General features: G+C 42.3%; 1 protein-coding gene across 2 annotated transcripts in view; it reads left to right on the forward strand.

Moving 5' to 3' along the window:
* NOX4 (NADPH oxidase 4) overlaps nt 1-14,952 on the forward strand; it is a 106,691-nt gene that overhangs the window by 48,034 nt on the left and 43,705 nt on the right. The window lies entirely within an intron of this gene.

The raw sequence follows: 14,952 nt of genomic DNA on the forward strand, positions 1-14,952 counted from the left end.
TTCTTGATGCAACCCCTGCTTTTTTCAGATGTACGTTTCTTCAGATAATGTGTTTTTCCAGCTACTAACAGATCTTCTGATTGCAATGTAATAATTTTCAGTGTTCCTCCATTCCTGCCTTTTTCTTATGTTTTCGGTAGCCTGCTGCCCCTGTGCAGTGCCTCTGCGCGTAGCAGTGGCTGCAGAAATGCTGAAATGTGCAGCTCCCAGATAAGAGGATTTTGATGCCGGCAGTTTGGATGGCTGCCAGGTTAATTAACGCCTATGGTACACTGCGATTACAGGTTGCTTTCATGTTCTTCCATGCTCTTCCATTGCTCTTTGAATGTCCTCCAGACCAGGGGTGTAAGCCAGGATTCCCTGCAGAGGAGAGCGGTAATTTGCTGCTCCCTGCGACAGTTGTATACTCAAGTGATAGTTGTCATTATTCCTTGGCGGCTGACTTTCTTCTTGCCTAGCATAGCATTTCCTTGTAAGGAAGACAAATACACAGCACCATCTTCTTCATTTCTTATGAAGAAATGTTTTCCCTGTTAATTTGTATCGGCTCATGTTTTTGTGGAACTGAGTCAAATGAACGTGGCGCCCTAAAAGGGATTAGACCAATTTGGGGAGAATAAGGCCATGAGTGTCTGTTGAACTTGTCGGTTGTGCTGCATACTTGGCTGTGGAAGTTGCTGAAACTTTAATAGGCAAAGGGTTGGGAGGGCAATGCCATATGCGCGTATGCTCCATAATCATCCTGATTTTCTGTTCTTGCTTGAAGTATAGGATTTTGGCCAGACAGAGGCAGGTTATGGGCCTAATTAGCCTCTGGTTTGCTCCAGTATGATGGCTCTTGTTGTTAAGCATCATTCCTACCTGGGAGAGGACAGTAAGCTACTGGGACAACTAGGGTGGAGAAGTACTAGCTGAATGGATTTTCTAAAAGAAGTGGCATCTTTGAAGTTTCTGATTGCCTCTGTGGTGTGAATTGCTCTCTGTTAGCATTTAAATGTTATTCTCTCAACTCAGTATTTATATTCTCCCTGGAAAGGCAGGTCTGCCCAGGCAGGACTGTGTGAGATTCGGGCCATTGTCACGTTACAGAGACCATTTGTTCTATTACTTTTGCTAAACAGACATGTCTCTCCTGGGCTCAAACATGCTGTCAAGAAGCAGGTGGTTTACCCAACACTTTATGCTGCATCTGTACCATGGAGCCCCGTTCTCACAGGATCCCTTAAGCCCTGTGACAATTGATGGTCTCTAATCCGCTGACTGTTTGAGGAAGGATTATTATATTTGCCACATTCCTTATAATCTTTCTTAAGCGTGCTGTAATGGCCACTTCTGCAGGCAGGATATTGGGCTGGAGGAGTTTCTACATGACGTACTGTCATTTGAGCTCTTCTCACGACCTGTTCTCTCAGCCTATATCTCATTCATTCAAATTCTCTTTTGTATCACGTTTTCACATTCCTGACAGCTTATGCCTGACACCAAAGAGAGTTAACAATTTATTTCAGAGAGCTCAATTACAAGCCTAAATTAAAAGGATGCAAGAGGAGTGCAGATATGCTGTGAAATGCAGAGAACTGGTTAGTTTGAGACACTTCTCTCGCTGGCTTCAGCTTCTGCTGCCTGCAGCTGGGAGATGCGGTGAAGGAACAATTTTCTGCCGATAGCTGTAAGGACTTGAGGAGGGGTACACACCGCTGGCAAACCAATTCTGCAAGTTATGTTTTGGGTCAAGTCTCTGACACTGAATCTTATGTTTTGAAAATTGAATGGAATACCTCATAGCCTTAATGACTTTAGTTTGTAGGTTGGGGAAGCAACCGCACATCAAGAGGAAAGATAAGGGGTAATAATTGTCAACACCTGATGAGAAGTTGTTGTTAATGGAAAGTCATTTCTTGCCTGTATCCCAGTGCATATAATTTTAAATATCCAATAGAAGAGGCCACAAGAAGTGGCTTCTGAAAAAGGCACTCACTCTAGAAATAATTTTTTGCTTAGGATCAGATATTAAGTAGATTTTCAGACAACACTGTTATTTGCTTTTTAAAGCAATTATGTGAATAATGAAAAATGTAGGACAAAAAAAAGTAGGGCAGAGAGGAAGAAACCTCAAAAACAGTAGGTCTGAGACCTTTGCAAACCAAGCGGTAATCCAGACCCATAAGTGATGTGTTTCTTGCTCCATTGAAATCAAATGTGGTATCTGAGCTTAGAAGAGCTGAGAAGCTGACCTTCTCAGAAGCAGATTTGGATAAAGGCACGATATTCCTTCCCATTTGGTAGTCCGTGGCATCCTTTAGGTAAATTTCCAATACAAATCTGAACTCTCTCATTTCTCATCTGTGTTATGGTGGTATTGGCAACTGTGCTGTGCTTAGCTTTCATGTTCCGCACCGGAAACAGAGACACACAGGCACTGGTATTTCTGTAATGTACCCTCAGATGCCTGTGGAGCAGATACTTTCACATGAGATACTTCCCATGGGTCCCTTTGTAGACCTCTGACCTGTTTCTGTGTCTAGTTTAGGATGAGTCAGGCCCCAAGGATGCCTTTTGACTCTAGAGTCTAGATACATACATCACTACCTCAGAAGTAGTTAGCTTAGTTAATTGACAATTAGTTGGGACGGTTCCTAATGATTTTTCCATCTTTTGCCATATGCACTGGGTATTGCGAATAGTTGGAACAGCTATTATAGACCTCCCTAAAGAATGGCTTTGTGATAATGTAATTACTATCCTTGTGCTGACAAGTGACTACTGAAGTCAACACCTGTTGTATTAACAAAATGTTCTGTGGCACTGTGGTGGCTCGTACTATTAATGCACTTATTTTATTATATTACAGAGGTGAAACCTATGGCTGTAGACCACAGCTTGGTTAGCTTGGCAGGACTTAGACACCCGAGTTAGGCCAATGGAATCCTGGGCTGCATAGGGAAGAGTGTGACCAGTTGGTCGAGGGAGGTCATTCTCCCCCTCTACTTGGCACTGGTGAGGCCACAACTGGAATACTGTGTCCAGTTTTGGGCTCCCCAGTTCAGGAGGGAGAGGGAACTGCTGGAGAGAGTCCAGTGAAGGGCAACCAAGATGATTGAGGGACTGGAGCATCTCCCTTACAAGGAAAGGCTGAGAGAGCTGGGACTCTTTAGCCTGGAGAAGAGAAGGCTGAGGGGAGACCTTATTATTGCTTACAAATACCTAAAGGGTGGGTTGAAGGAGGATGGAGCCAGACTCCATCCAGGATGCATGAAGAAAGGACTTCAGAGTAGGAGAAAATTTCCTTGGTGGTTCCCAGTGACAGGACGAGGGGCAATGGGCACAAGTTGGAACATAGGAAGTTCCGTTCCAATACACAGAAAAACTTCTTTACAGTTCGGGTGACAGAGCAGTGGCACAGGCTGCCCAGGGAGGGTGTGGAGTCTCCTTCTCTGGAGATTTTCAAGACCCGCTTGGATGCAGTCCTGAGTAATGTGCTCTGGGCAATCCTGCTTTAGCAGTGGAGTTGGACTAGATGATCTCTAGAGGTCCCTTCCAACTCTGAAAATTCTGTGATTCTGTGAGTTACGACGGATTTACAGTGGCTGATCTGTGGGAATTGCAGATGCAGGGGTCAATTGCGGAATTGCAGACCTGGGGGTTGGATTAGCCCTGTGGCTCAGCACTTCGTCAGCGTGTCTTCTTCTGCAGCTGCCTGGCAGTTATTGCAGCTGAGCTGGTGGATGGCGACTTTAAACCCTACCGTAACACTGCGGTCCCTGCAGCGGCTTGTGCACGGATCAGAGCTGGGAGATCCATGGAGTAGCTAATAAGCTAATCTTGTTGCTCATCTCCCCTCTAAACACCAGTTTTGTTCTGCTTCTCTCATATCTCTGTGGTCACCTATTTCTCCTTCAGCTTTGAAATAATCGTTGGCTTAGTATTTACAAAAGGGTTTTTTGAAAGTTTTTTTTGTCCCACTTACTGTGTAGTTTGTCCTCAGCGTTGTCATCTATCAGCCTTACGCTTCCTCTGTCCTTGCTGCTGCCTCAAGTGCTACGGCTTGTTTAGTTTTAAAGCTGACATTTCATCTGGCACCTCCAGAGGGAAAAAGAGAGGCCATGGGCCATGCTTTGTGTCCAACCCCTTGACAGCATGGAAAAAAAACCCAACATGGCAATGTATCAAGATAATGTGTCTCATTCACTAGACAAACTTCAGGGTGCGAGACAGAAAGTGATATCGATGGTGCCGAAATAACAGACTTCTGAAGCCATGCAGCATGTTTTTTGTGGAAAACAATCACAGAGGCGTTAAGGCGAACTGCACGCCTTAAGGCAATAAAACATTGCCGTTATGTTGCAGTGCGGTGCTGGTACAAATTGACGTGGGACCGTGTTTAAAGCACTGCTGCTGTTCTGCACTCTACAGTAATTTTGATCTTGTAGTGACATCCTCCTGCTGGGTAGTTGTGTGTGATCCTAGAGACAGCCTCAAAGCCTGTCCACCATTCTGAGCAGCGTGGTGTTTATTGTGGAGGTGCCATAAGAGCATTTTAATACCACCCATTGAACCTTAGACTTCTGTCCTATAGGTTACAAAACGTCACGGCTGCAGGAGGTGTTGATGTGTGCGGGAACTCTCCAGCTAGAGCCAGAACAGTCAGATCATGGGGTACCAATCTGCATCACCTTAGTAAATTCTAGGTCTCATCAGAAAATATGTATCTTTGCTTAATTCTTCCTGCTAGAGAGGAGGATATACATGGTCACTAGGTCATTTAGGTACTGAGTGCCTTATTTTGAATCTGACATGGTACAATGTGAATTTTTGTCAGATACTGTCATATCCCTTTTTATGGAAGGTCCAGATTTGGAGCAGGAAGTCTCAGGGGAAAGAAAAAAATTTTCAGTGAAAAACAACAATTTTCCAGAACATGGCAAATCTATGAAAGCATGGATCTTGTTTAACTCCCTATGGACTAAAAACTGAGACAGCAAAGAGTACACACCCCAGATGTGTTATTTTTAAACAGACAAAAAATTTAAGGCAGTTGTTTGGGATTTTGAAGGCTGACTAAGGATTTTTTGTGTGCTCACCAGAAGAAAATAAATATAACTTTTGAGTGGCTCTGAAGGAAGAACGATCTAAACATGCTGGGCTGGGAGGGTTTGTCAAATTGTTCAGGAGTATCTACGTGACCTTGTTAAGGCCTTGCAGCTCCTGGTTTAGAGAATGCCTGAAGCATCCCAAGGCTCTCTGTGCATTGCTGCACTTAGCTGGAATTTTTCAGCAAGCGTAGGAGCTCACAAAAAAGGAATATTTTATTTTCCGTAACCCTGAGGACAGTTTCAGCGATATTGAAGTAGTGGATCATTCAGTCAGTATCTACTATGTTCTTAGTAGATCTTGATTCAGACTGGAGGAATGTGGGAAGCAAAAGATGACAAGAGGAATAATAAGACTACAAAGTCTGCCCGCAGGATGTGACAAGGTTGTCCCAGGATCACTATAACTGCTGCTGAGTTTCTTTAAAAATATCTAGTCACTGGTGTTGAACAGTTGGTCAACTCTTTTGCTATTACCTCAAGCTCTGTTTGGTTTGGACCTTTTTCATTCCATAGTAACATGTATTCTGTTGTGTTTAGTTATTCCATGGGATTCCTGGCAGGGTGTAAAGGCGTTAATGATGTGGTACTGACGGTTGTTCCAGCAAAATCAATGTGTGGTTTTGGAAGCTGAAGGCAGAGATGGGATAGATGTTATTTTCTCTTGTTAGATTTTATGTCTACCAATTCTTGTATTGTCAGTGAATCACACTTCCACTTCTGAGAAAGATATCAGAATTGAGTGCTAAAAAGGTTTAATTGTGTTTCTTTTTATATAATTTGACATTAGTAATAAATGTAATACTGTTGCATTACTGGGAAGTTAAAATACTTCAACAATATAATTAGTGCGCCATAAGGAGTACTATTTTTATTCTTCATTGCCATTAATGTTCTTTAATTATCTTATTTGTGACTGCAAACAAGCTCAATAAAAGACAGGATTAAGAGAATGGAGCAAAAGAAGGAGAACAAATTTAGTTTCCTGGCTCAAAGCTGAAAGCTCCTTTCCCTCTGATTAAAGAATTAATGCTGAAGGTGAACACATCTGAATTTTTGGCTCCAGACCTCGATTGTTTGACATTAGTTGAACTCCACCTGACTTAGTACCAAAACCAGTATAACTTCAGTCAACTCGGATTTGAACAGTTAATGAGTTTTACCTCTACAGGGAAAAAATATTTTTAGGTGAGAGAGTTGCCTTGAAGGAAATTTTCTCCTACTCTGAAGTCCTTTCTTCATGCATCCTGTTATTTGTAAACTTCACCTTTTTGCATATCCCAGGCTCTTTTTAATAATCTAATCATTAGAGAAAATGACATGGCTGAATGCTGTAAATTATTTTTATCCTTTGGTACAATATACACAGGATGTGTGGATGTTGCTGTAATTAAGAACTGATCCAAGAATACAAGGTTGAAGTGCTCCTTGCCGTGCCTCAGATGCTTTAAGTACCCTTAGGAACTACAGGAATGAAACCTGTGGAGCACATTAACATCTACCAGCTGATGGGATTGAAATGAATGGAGTGAAAAAAAAAGAAAAAAAGCTTGAGGGATTGCCCTGACCCAGATGTAGGACCTTGCACTTGGCCTTGTTGAACTGCATGAAGTTGGCTTGGGCCCACGTCTCCAGCCTGACCAGGTCCCTCTGGATGGCATGATAATTGCCAATATTATATAGCTCCTTGTTGGCATGACACTAGTGTTGAAGTTCTAGTTAGGATATCTCATCTCCTTTATTGTGTTATTTTTCTGCTTCATTCCATAAGTATATTTACCCTACTTTTTGCCAGCTGCATTATCTTCACCCCAAACTTAAAAATTCCTTGAAACAGCAACTCTCTGTTCCAAAATCTCTATTCCAAGATACATTAAAATGCATAAACTTCACATTGTTTATGTGAAGCAAATCCTATGCCCCAAATTTTACCATCAGTTCCCTACAGCCCTTTGCAACCCAGCTTTGCGTTCATATGCCACACACACCTTCCTGTTGCTCTATCCAGTCCTTTGACATTTGTATATGCATTGTTTCTCCAATGCATCAAGCGCTAGCTGGAGAATTTGCGTTTCACCGTAAGGAAATATAGCCAGTCTGTGATCCAACAAGTTTTGAGGGACATCTTGCAGCCACAGCTCTTCTCTGCCCCAGTTCTCCCCTGGAGATCTGTCCCATTAAATCATAAATATTATTAACAAAAAGCTGCCACCAATCCATTTATATAGTTGTCAACTACAAAAATAGGATTACCGTAAAAAAAAAAAAAAAAAAAGGTATGTGACAGCTGCAAAAGTGTTACTTCTTCCTTCAAAGAAACAAACCAAACCAAACCAAACCTCAGAACTTGCACTGAAAGCACCGTGTTGTGACAATGGGCCAACAGCAGGTTTCCACAGCTTGTCAAAGTAGATAATTTGGTATCTGCTATAAACAGAATAGAAAAGTTTAGTTTAAAATGTTTGTGGCTACACGTTTTACATGAATTTTAACTACACACGAAACTACATGCTAATCACAGCTCTGTATTGGACTATGAACCTCATGGTCATAATGCCTCAAAAAAGTGGATACCGCAGTGCAGAACACAGATATGGGGGCAAGTTCCTAATGGTAATGGAGTAAGACTGCCAATGCAATACGGTTTTTAATATAAAGGCGTCCTGTTGGGAGTGTCAGTCCACTAAGTTAATTTGTAATTAAACCCCAAATTTCTTCTTTTTTATCAGGCTTTAAAATTTCAAAAGGCGCTGAGGCAGAAATGCCTTAAATAACCTATAAAGTTGAATGCACTGCAAGGTAAATCAAATTAGTGCGTCCGAATTTTGGGTGACATTTGAAATGGCGGTTGCTACATGCTGAACGTGGCGTTTCTTGACAAGACAAATTATCTCAGTATTAACTAAATACTGAGAGGAGAAACTGTAGGAGGGAATTCGTAGCCTGGGAATCACTTTCCAAAAGGTGAGTGGGATTGCAGCCCTGCCCGTCGGGGTGCGCGGAGTGGAGTGTGCCGTGACGGCAATAACCGGCGCTTTGGTATGAAGCGCAGCAGCTGATGGGCAGGGTGCAGCCTGTATTTTGTTTCACTGACATTATAACCCACATTTCTGTAGCTCAGGCATGTTCTTCTTCGTCCTCTTTTTCTCCTTTATTTAAAGTCCTTTTGGCTCAGAATGGGGATGAAGTGACAGAGCTTGTTTCAAAAAGGGTATCATGATACTTCTTATTTATCTAGTTTGTGACAGTTGTAGCAGATTAGACCAAAGTACACTATAATGAAATAATATTCCATGAGAAGCAAGTTTGTAGGGAGAAGTAATATCTTTTATTAGATCAGCTGAAACAGCCGGATAAAACCAGGTTGTCTTTCAGGCATGCAGAGCCTTCTGCAGGTTTGACAAAGGGGCAGCAGAGTCAAAGCAAAGAGCAGGGAATGAAATAACATTCCCTGTTACTTTTTAAAGCATTTTTTTTTCCTTAAGAAATATGAGGGATAAAATTGCCTAGTAAATGAATAGAAGATGCACACACCCTTTTTTTTTTAAAAAAAAAAAACAAACTGGTTTCCCTTTTCCATGAGAAATACTATTTGTTTCTCCAAAAATTCATTTGGTCAGAAATACTGTCTGAACGCCAAAAATATCACTTGTAAATGCTCTCCCCACTGCCTCTCAGGATGGGTATGCCTTCAGCTTGCTTTATCTTCTCTTGGCTGGGTTCCCAATTTGGGTATATTTGCTGTAATATGCCATGTTCTCACTCTCTCCTGGAGAGAGAATGCTCTTCCATCATGGCAGGTACAGTCTGGCCGGTGACTAATTGGGAAAAGAGATGGGCACATGGGAAAACTCCACTATGACTTGCATAAAGCACTGCATTTTATTTTTATATACATGCCCACACACATCCCTCTGCTTTCAGTGCTTGGGTGGCTTTTTTACATTTTAATATGTTGGGGTTTTTTGTCTTAAAATATCAATATCCTATCTAAAAAACATTTTGATTTCAAATGTTTGACCATCTATAGAGAGTAAAATTTGGACAATGCTTTATGCAAAGCATCGCTGTGCTTTTAGTAATTTGAAGGGACCCTGTTATGTATGTAGGAGCTGATTAACAGTGGATGACTGCTCGGATTTGTGACTTACCTGAAACCAGAGAATTTTAAGTTATGCTGTAGTAAATACCATGATCATGAGTAAGAGAGAATGCTTCTCTGCTGGGGAGAGAGCCTGGAAAGTCTGTGAATCCAAATAGGCTTATTTGTGTTTTCACGTGTGTTGGATAAGGGGGGACTCAGTGGGGGACTGTTGACACATTTTTCAGTGTTGAAGGGGGATTTTGGGGAGAGGAGGAGTTTCAGAGATTATTGGCTATTTTGAGTTTTGCTGAAATGGCTGCTGTGATGATTTTACTGTACTGCAGTGTAGACAATAACTAGCACTCCTACAGCCTCCAAGAAGCCCACTTGTGTTATGTGGAATGGAAATAAATCAGTGGGCAGTTTGTGCTCTTCATTGCAGTAAGCAGTTTTAAGGACTATCTCTTCCCATACATTTAACATATTCCCTTATTCATTAAGCACGCTGTAAGTGCCATTTCCTCAAGGAAAATGCCAGAGACGCCCACGCACATTTTCAAAGCCGAAGCTGTGATGCTCTGCTGTGCTTTGCCAAGCGGCTGGTGCCAGCCTGACGGCACAGGGCTTTCCCTCAAGGATTTCGCTTACACCGTGTTAGCTGAGCATCTCTTGAGCTTAGCTGTGACTGGGTGGAAAAAAGGCAAAATTTCTAATTAAAGGAAGACATTTTTATAATTTTTGTTATTTGATGTTTGCATTTTTAATGGGTTGAGGGGATTATGCTAATTGTGCCCCATTATTAACAAGCATGGCAAATGAAATTTTCTCAGCGCAGTTTCCAAATAAAGCAGCACTTCATCAATCCAAAAATTTGTTGAGAAATATTTCTTTAAAGGTCTCCCATACTTCTCAACAAATACGTACGAGGATATGTCATTTCCCCATTAAGAGGTTTTTATCATTTCTGTGCCATTTGATATTGCTGAGTTTGTGATGGTACACCGATGCATTGCTATATGTCAGGTCATGGCTGGTAACTAAAATAATCAAAAGATACTTACCTAATGCCAGCATATAGTTACAAGAATTGGCAAAATCACTTTTTCAGAAAAGTACATGCCAAACTTTTTCCATACAATGATGTGAGGAATTGTGTGATCTAAGTCATGTTAAAACACTGGTTTTCTTTGTTCTAGAAAATAGTTATTGATGTAGTATTACACAGTAACATTTTCAAGCCTTTCTTTTCCATTCAAGGCTGGGAATACTTTTTTTTTTTTTAACTTGAGTAGTAACAGACTTTCTGTCATGTAAAAACCCGTCTATTTAATATTTCATTGCGTTCATAACATCATGATAGTTGAAAGATGGAGACGACAATCCAGTAGAAAATCCCACAAGATATTTTAAGGAGAGTCTACACATGAGCTAGTGCTAAGTCAGCAAATATATGTATTTTAAAGAAATTATTAATTAAGAGTAAATGAAAACTACCCAGACTAGGTTATATATAGCGGTTTATATTCAGGGAGTGGGCTGGCTTAAGTTCTCAGGAATTACTTGTCTAGTTCAGATGTAAGAAAAAATAACAGAATTGCTCACAGCAGGGTGAAATTAAACCAAACTTTTCATACATTTCCTGATACACTTGGGTGCATTATGTTTTATCACCTATCTAAAAAAACGAGAAAAACAATATCTAACGGCTCATTTCATTTGCCAGTCATTCAAATGATTTCCTGCTACGGTTTTGATATTGCCCTTTGAGAGATGTTATAAGAAACAGAGCCTCAGATGTGATTAGATCTTTGGAAAAAATGTGTGTTTCTTCCCAGTGGATCATCCCCAGTTGACTACCAAAATTTATATAGAAAATAGGATCCAGCTGAGCTCTGATCACTTTATCCTGTGTTATGCTTCAGCACAACTAGTGCTAGGAGTGCTTTTGGAGAAGAACTTGTATGTGTTCTCTGAAAGACACAGGCAGCTGAAAACACAGGAGAAATGATTTTTATATATAAATGGAGTCCCTTAATACCCTATTTCTTCTTTTGTTTCTCGTTTGGAGCCTTATTACTGTTATTTCTAGCATTTTAGTTTAGCTAAGTGGTTGGCTGGACAGGCGTTTCCATCCCGGGGGGTATATCAGCGCTGTTCGGTCCAGGCGCTCTCTCTAAGTATTCAGCGTATTTCAGCTTTCTGTCTGGCCCTCAGCACAGACCCTGACAACAACTCCGCGTCTTCCATGAAGGTATTCACACAGCTTAGCTGTGAGGAAGTAGAAGTTACGCTTAATGACCTTACTAACGTGAATTAAGCCTCGGTGATTAGCAACTTCATTCACAGCTGCCGTTGGAGGGAAGAGGGCTGAGCAATCTCACCGCTACCTTATATGACAAGGCAGGGAGTGAGGGTGTATTCACAAGGAAACTCTTGTTGTCTTTTGCAAACTCTTTTTTCTTTAGCATGTTCCTTTCCGCTCCCACCCCTGCCCCAACTAAGAGAAGCGAGTGTCTAACTTGCCCAGCATGTAGGAAGCTTACGGCAGGGCAGGGTCTTGACTGCGTGTTCACCAGCTCTGGGGACAGTGGCCTCCTAACCTGCTGTGTCCCTCTCCTCAAACCAATGTGGGTTTGCAGTTTTATGTCCAAAGGTGGCAATCAATGGAAAAAGCACAAAATATTGATATTCTGTCGTGTCCCCCTCCCTCCCCCAGCATACCTGCTGATTATATCAGTTAGTGACATTTAGGGTGACTTTAAGAAAGGAGTTGGCACAAAGAACTAGAACGTACTTGGCAGTGAAGTCTTTATAGGACATTCTTTGCTTGGCCAAAATCTGCTAGCGCTTCCCTGCCGTTCCGCTGTAATGGAACAGGAGTGCTTTGTACAAGACTGGCTTGCTGCGTGTTTTGGGCATGCAAAGTGTTTTGTGCATCACTCGCCCCCAAAAATAGTGGCTGAAAATGGAACATAATCTTATCAGCCTTAAATCGCCCCTTATGTTGCATGGGGAAAGGTTCATTACATCTTGAATCCAAGTTTCATGGCATGTGATTGGTTGTTCCCTCCAAAATCTTTTGTCCTGTCTGCTTTTACCTGGGAGGGAGTAAAGCAGACAGAGACAGGCTCTTCTCAGTAGTGCCCTGTGACAGCACAAGAGGCAATTGGCGCAAACTGAAATACAGGAATTTCTTTTTAAGTGTAAGAAAAAACTTTTCCACTGGGAGGGCGGTCAGGCACAGGAACGGGTTGCTCAGGGAGGTTGTGGAGTCTCCATCCTTGGAGATACTCAAAACCCCACTGAACATGGATGGCCGCGAGCAACCTGGTCATGGTGACCCTGCTCAGAGTAGGGGAATCGGACTAGATGATCTCCAGAGAGCCCTTCCACCCTCATCTATTCTGTGATTCTGCAAAGTTATTATACAGTAATTTATTTGCATATTTGAATGTAACAATTAAGCTATGCCTGTGTTAGTAAGAGCGTGAAATGATGCCATGCTTGTGGTCTAAATCGAGACCAAATACAAATAGACAAAAGCCCACGAATGAGTTCCCAATGACTGGTGGCGTTTTTGTTATGATACAGAATTTTAGCATTGGATAGGATTAACTCCATTATTTTGTGGCTGCCATTTAAATATGTTTAATGAAAAGTTCTTGTCACTTGTTCAGATATATAAAATATGTTACGCTTACAAACCTATTTATACACCTGGCTAAATATACCAGTGCATGTATGCATGTGGGTATGTACTGATGTTTGATATATTTGGTGACAAACTAATACACATGGCTGGAGATGATGTGACCGTGACAGCCCAAGAATAACACTTCAGCGTCATGATAATAATTTCCATGAAGACATCAGCTCAGCGCTCAGCAGCAATAAAGAGAAAAATTATTAGGAGAAGAGTAGAGAGTCACACAGAATTCACAGAATGGTTAGGGTTGGAAGGGACCTTTGGAGATCATCTAGTCCAACCCCCCTGCCAGAGCAGGGTCACCTACAGCACGTTGCACAGGACAGCGTCCAGGCGGGTTTTGAATGTCTCCAGAGTGGGAGACTCCACAACCTCTCTGGGCAGCCTGTGCCAGTGCTCTACTACCCTCAAAGTAAAGAAGTTCCTTCTCATGTTAAGATGGAACTTCCTATGTTCAAGCTTGTGCCCATTACCCCTTGTCCTATCACTGGGCACCGCTGAAAAAAGACTGCTCTCATCCCCCTGGCAACCTCCCATTAAGTATTTGTAAGTATTAATAAGATCCCCCCTCAATCTTCTTTTCTCTAGACTAAAGAGACCCAAGTCCCTCAGCCTTTCCTCATAAGAAAGGTGCTCCAGTCCCCTAATCATCTTCGTTGCCCTTTGCTGGACCCTCTCCAGCAGTTCCCTGTCTTTCTTGAACTGGGGAGCCCAGAACTGGACACAGTACTCCAGATGCGGTCTCACCAGGGCAGAGTAGAGGGGGAGGATGACCTCCCTCGACCTGCTGGCCACACTCTTCTTGATGCACCCCAGGATGCCATTCGCCTTCTTGGCCGCCAGGGCACATTGCTGGCTCAGAGTGAAGGAGAGGAGATCACTGTGCAGCTGGGCGTTTCTGGGGTGCTCCCAGGACTTGAACCCCATGTGCAGGTCTGGTCCTTGTCTCTCAGCCTGTCCTCAGATGCTGAACAGGGTTCAGGAACGGATGACAAAGATGATCAAAAGCATGGAAAGGCTTCCAAACATAGGACAACTGAGCATGCAGGGACTCCTTAGCCTGGAGAACAGATAATTTAGGGGAATATAGCAGTGGTCTACAAAATCATGCATAACACTGGAAGAGTGAGTGCGTAGGGCCTGAATGTTCACGGTTTCTGCCAATATCAGAACTTTTGGCCATCAAATACAGTCAATAAGGCACTATTTCAGAGCAAACATGAGATGATGGATCTTCATGGAATGGGTGAGAGACACGTGGAACTCCTTGTCAGAGGGCGTGGGATAGATCAGGAGGTTTACATGGGGGACTAGACAAGTACTTTAAAAAGAAGTCAGGCATTTCTTAATAGACAAACCACTCAGGCTCAGGAGATCTCCTGAGGTAGAAAGGGTTGGAGGCTTGGAAGGTGACAGCAGGATGGATTTGTCCCATGCTGATTCTTCCATAGGTGTCTGCACATGAAGCAAGATATTAAGGTAGGGGGGTCTTGGTGTGAATCAGTACAGCCTGATTAATTGTGCCTTTGCTCAGCTCTTTGGAGGCATACCCTCTGGAGCTTTGCAGTGCTGGAGTGGTAGACCTCAGTGCTACAAAAGTTTGCATAAAAATCATTTGCTTCAGAGCATGTATTTGTACAGACGTTTTTTAAAGTTAAAGTTACCTTTTAGGATTGTTTCTGAACCCTGTTTTACCGTAGCACTTTGTAAGTGCTGAGCTGTAGAATGAACTCTGCTGTCATGACAGAAATAGTCTTCAGGTACAGTGAGTCCCTATGAGAAAAAAAAGATTTCTTGATTAAGACATTGGTTTTGAACTCCAGGGATCTAGCTAATCCCTAGCTCTGCCAGGGCATTGCTGTATAACCTGCAGAAGGATTTCTGACTCCGTATTGAGTGTCAAGACTGCATAACTTCGGTGTTGTGTCCGCTTCTCTTCACTGGCTGGCTGGGGATCCGGAATCTGGCAGCACAACTAATAGGCAGTCTGTGTCACTCACCCCTGTCTTGTCAAGTTAGACATCCAAAATGCAGTCTAAATATGGTTCTCAACATCTCTCTTCCCTGTTTTG

Source organism: Charadrius vociferus, unplaced genomic scaffold (assembly GCF_000708025.1).
Source record: "Charadrius vociferus isolate BGI_N301 unplaced genomic scaffold, ASM70802v2 scaffold1, whole genome shotgun sequence".
Lineage (NCBI taxonomy): Eukaryota > Metazoa > Chordata > Aves > Charadriiformes > Charadriidae > Charadrius > Charadrius vociferus.